The sequence below is a fragment of the Leguminivora glycinivorella genome, chromosome 1 (genome assembly GCF_023078275.1).
Source record: "Leguminivora glycinivorella isolate SPB_JAAS2020 chromosome 1, LegGlyc_1.1, whole genome shotgun sequence".
In the NCBI taxonomy this organism is placed as follows: Eukaryota; Metazoa; Arthropoda; class Insecta; order Lepidoptera; family Tortricidae; genus Leguminivora; species Leguminivora glycinivorella.
Genome location: NC_062971.1, coordinates 17,354,387 through 17,359,650, shown reverse-complemented (window position 1 = coordinate 17,359,650; position 5,264 = coordinate 17,354,387). Strand labels below are relative to the sequence as shown.

General features: G+C 35.9%; 1 long non-coding RNA gene across 1 annotated transcript; it reads left to right on the top strand.

The window, feature by feature from the left end:
• The first annotated feature begins 625 nt into the window (after positions 1 to 625).
• LOC125226025 lies at positions 626 to 3,892 on the top strand. The gene is made up of 4 exons (XR_007177042.1): positions 626 to 760; positions 1,813 to 1,887; positions 2,031 to 2,224; positions 3,653 to 3,892. It is a non-coding gene; the product is annotated as an uncharacterized LOC125226025 (long non-coding RNA).
• The last annotated feature ends 1,372 nt before the right edge of the window (positions 3,893 to 5,264 follow it).

Below are 5,264 nucleotides of genomic sequence, written 5' to 3'. Positions count from 1 at the left end.
AGATGTGTCAAGGACCATTTTGTAAAAGTACCTACTCTCCTTTAATGTTCTTAATAGTTCTGTTAACCTATAATTATCGGTCACCGATCGGAAAATGTAAGAGTAGGTTAGGTACCTAATAGATAGCGCTATATCGTAAGCGTTTGTGCATTTCGCTACGTACAAATCGGTTGAAACGCTACGTCGTAGACAATAAATGTGTTTCCCGGTATGTAGCGGCACACCTCGGACACTGGCGATTAAATATATGAAAGAGGCGCGTTCTTAGCACACAGTCTAAGCTCGTGTAGGTGAATGCGTACTATGCTTGTATGAGTGAAATATGACAGGTCGACTGTTCGCTTTTTTGACAGACGGTAACTGTGAGGTAACCGAGAGGGGGTGGGCGACACTTTCAGCGGGGAGCGGGAGTGGCCATACTGTACGATAGTACTCTTTATTATACTGTGGTAGCGGCAATGCTTCGTAGAGAGAGACAAAAGGACAACCTGTCGTGATTAACATGTAATTAACACTAAAGGGGTTAATAATCTGTTTCGGCCTTTAGGTAGGTATTATGCTTTAGGTTCTCTATGGCCCGCCCTCAGTCAATGTCACTTTGTGATATGTCAATGACATGTAAAATGGACCATGTAAACATGGATGGTATAAATAGAAAACAAATTAAATAAACAACAACGCAGCCATGAATCAATATCAACGCTAATCATGATGTGTTCAAAAAATGCAAAACACCCTAAGTGTCGTCGTAGTAAAAGTTGTAAGTGCCTACTACATCTACGCATTACTTATGATAAGTACCTATAGGACAAGAAACTATTGCTAACTAAATTCCCAAAATATCATATTTAGAAATAACAATGACAGCGTTGAAAGTTAGGTAAGTTGGCACGAGGAAGTACTACCTATACTGTACTAGTTCGCAGCTCCGCCGGCATGAGATTAGTTTTTCATCTTATCCCATTAGGCAATTATTTCTCCCTAAAGAATACAAGAGTTATTTGCTTTACAAGACAGCTAAGTTGTTTAAAACCTCCCGAAAACAATATTGATACCCGAGCAAGCGAATGATTCCAATTTAAATTTATAATACAACTTAAGTATGTACCTACATATAAAATACACAATCACAGTAGTTGTAATACTTGTAATCGTCGTATAAGATAAGTATATATTAATCCTCTTCACGCGACGTCATACTTACTATAGCAGAAACAAGAATTCATTTTGAAGGCACAAATTATAATTAAGCATAAGGCACTGGTCCCACCGCGAGCTAGTAAACATGAGCTATCGGCTATAAAAATGAACAAAAGATAAGCACCCCCGTGCAAATAAAAGAGACACGGCGATATTGATAGCTCACCGCTGGGCGAGTAACTATAAACATCGCCGTGTCTCTTTTATTTACGCGGGAGTGCTTATCATTTGTTCGTTTTTGTAGCCGATAGCTCATAGTTTACTAGCTCGCGGTGGGACCAGTGCCTTAGGTACAAATTAAAATAAACACAAATTAAGCATTAGGTACAAATTATACAAAAGCGTTTGTTAGGCCGATATTAGACTATCAATAATAATAAAATCTAAATAAATCAAATATTTATTACATAAATATGATCATAATTGTATGCTTGCTGTGAAATAGGATCAAACTTATAGACTAATGTACATATGTTACATAGGTTGGTATTATTATTACACTGTCATATTAGGTTTCTACATCTGAAAAAAACATTTCTATGACATTTATAAAGATTTTTTTTTATATTCATTATTCATTATATTTTTCCAATTTTTGTTTTATAATTTTAGCAAAGGTGAAGGCAGCACCTTGTGGTGGTTCCTGTTCAAAACCTTCCACCCCCCCTAAATCCGCAAAATCTCGCTGTAAGTACGCTTGACATACTTTAATCTCGCCAAAATCTGTTCCATATTTGGGCTACTTAAAAGTTGGCATTACATGCAAACACAGCAAATTAAGCGAACTATAATCTTAGACATTTACATTTTTTTTTTCGATTTTTTCCCAGCTCACGCCGTTAGTACTGAGGACTGTGAATGTGCCATAACTTTCAAAGTATGTCCTGCACTAGTGTGCATGGCAGCGCTGGTGCTGGTTGCCGTGGTCTTCAGCTATCTGTATAATAAATTATGTGAAAGGGATTCCCCATGTCCGCGGTGAAGAACAACTGTTTGAAGATTCTATTTTACGTATGGAATGAAGGTTCGTACGTCAGTATTTATGACGAATCACGTGTAGTTCTTGATTTTACTTACCATTTCACGGAGTATATTTCATGTACATATATATTACTTGAACAAATTGTCTTTTGGTAAATAATCAATGGAATCAGGCTTTATTTTTCGGAATTCCATAATTAAGACGATACGGTAGGGGTCAATTTTCCATACAAACGCTCTCGACTATTTCCTCCCTGGTTTTTGAAGATAGAGCAATGATTTTTTCAACAATCTGTGTTGTTAGTTATTATTTTTATCTGTGTCGGACCGTTTTGATTTTTTTGATATTCTGCTTTTTAAAGATTCTAGAGCCAATCAAAAAATTCCAAAAACGGCCTTTTTCATTGTGGCGCAAAAAAAGGTGTGATACTCAAGATTGGTAACAATGAACCAAAAAAGCGAAACGGTCCGACATAGATTATTTCATTGTTATTCAGATTCTCAAATTTCGTTCCAATTGATTAAGTTTTGAAGGAGGAAAGAGTCGAGAGCGGAACCTCGATTTTAAAGATTTTTTTGAAATATCTTTTGACTGAGTTGTTCTTAATGGACAATTTTTTTTCGATAAATCTAGTTAATAACACTTGTATATTTAACTAAAATTCCCAAGTTGAAAAGGGGGCTCCTTTCCATTTTAGCATTTTCGCTACCGTATCCTCTTAAAATCTAGAAATAGGTAAATATTTTGTTTACCAGAGAGGAAAGTTGTTGTTTAACCGCACGTGCCAATGCCAATATTGATACCCGAGCTACCAGCTAGCTTTATTCAGAATGTGGAATCTTGAGCGTTGCGAGGGTTTCAATGCACGAAGACACAAAAATATTTCATCACACCAACACGACGAAAATATTAACTGCAAAAAGTGCAAAATCTCAAACTAAATGAAATCCATCAACTTCTTAACATAATTAATCATAAACATGATTCAAAATCGTCATTTAGGGTCAGTTAAGTTGCCCCACGTTGTTTCTGATCCTATCGCTCAACTTCACACCACTCATGCTTCTTAAAGCTCTCATTTCCACGGCATTTTCTTGACTTTGGCGTCTTTTCTCCCACATATACTTTCACTACCATACATAAATAAGTGTATAGGCACTAAAGCTCCTCCATGCACAGGCGTGCTTTTTGCGACACTTTCGGCTGCCCATAAAAGCGTGCTCCATTTACTCTATTCCCAGCATTCGCTCTCCTTTCAATATCTTTTCTATGTTTACCGGCCCTTGTAAACAACGTCCCCAAATACACATACACAAACAAACTCTTTCACTGTGTTCCAAACATCGGGAAGTAGTCAAAAAAACACATATCTGCATAATCCAACATTCGCAAGTACCGTTCGTTCACCATCAGAACCCCAAAATAATGCAGTTTTTTTTCTTAAAAAATGTTTACCTTTTTTATTTTCAGATTTTGGATTTCCTAAATAATACGAGTAAATATACAAAAGACAAGTTGTTACTTATCAGTTATATTAAAGACTTTAATTCGACCAGATTAAGTAAAATCGAATCCAAGACACTTTTCTTCGTCCCCGTCAAAATTCACGCCTCTTGTTACTATTATAGACCAATATTGGCAGAGGAGAATAACATATTATCAGCTTAATTTACCGTCGAGTCTCAGCAGGTATTTTTAATATAAAATAAAAGCAATATTGCCACAAATCTTTAGAATTTCATTTTAGGTCATAGTTTTTAATATTATCTCATATTACCTACCTAGCCATAATCAATGTGAAATCCGTTTAGAAATATTAGCAATATTAGCATGATTTTTTAGTAATAGTAGCCAAATTATGGCCAGTAGTTACCTTAAATGGGTACTTACTTTAATTAAATTAATTAAATCAGAGTGATAGACCTTAATATAAAAATTAACCTTTCGAACAAAGGCAGCTGTCTAAACATGAAGAATGGTAGATCAGGCCAACGGACAAAAGATAAGTATTAGTAGGGCCTTGACCTACAGGTATGAACGTGTACTACCTAGTCACTCGCTTGGGATTTAGTTCCTTAGTAAGTGGACTGCATGGACAGTTCCTAGAACTATCTTTAGAAGGTCGAATTGTAAATAGGTGCCCATATCTTCCTAATTATACTTATTTTTACACGACTGCCCCAAAAAAAGAGTGTATTGTTTTCAGCGTTCATGTTTGTAAGTATGTATGTAATTATTATTATCGGTATTATTTTATTATCTTAAGTTGTTGTTTATACTTGCTATGTTGTTTCGTGTATTGAGGTGTGCAATAAAGAGTATTTGTATTGTATTGTATTGTATTATGTAATCAAATATTCAAGTTTTTGCCCAACGTCTAGTCCTGATTTAAATACATGCATAATTATGTATACATACAATCACGCCTGTGTCCCATGAGGGGGTAGGCAAACGAATTGATTTAAATACATATCGTATAGATACATACTTATATAGACGTTCTGCTCGAATGAGGACTGCAATTGTTATTTTTATTTTAACCAACGTATCGGTGCTGTTTGGAGCTGGTTCCTAGGACCCTATCATTGCTAAGCCGAGATATATGTAATTATTATTTAAAATTCGTTTGAGTAGGTAGATGTCGAATCATTCGCCAGTGCTTTTAATTCAGACCGACGGGTTTCTTAGATTAATAAATGCAATCGTGATAACGGAGCTCCAGCAAATGAACTACCTATTCTTGTATGTCGTTTCCGGCTCTAATTTAATTGTTCTCACTTCTATTGACTACCGCAAGTTTCCACGCTTCGAAGCTTGGCACAATCTCTTAAGCCAATGGTCAACCTTTCTTGCTAATTATTACTCCTGTCCTGACCTTCGGTCAAGGTTCCCGCTCCATTGTTGACCTAATCTGATCAGTGAGAGGTCAGCCGGGTCAACCCCCTGACGTGTTGACTGTCGCATTTTTTTATATTAGTTGTTCCTCATATTGTTCACTCCTAATGTTGACTGTAGACTAAAGTAGGTTAAAATTGAGTACCTAATATAATTATTTTCTATTTCATCATAATACCTATGTGTA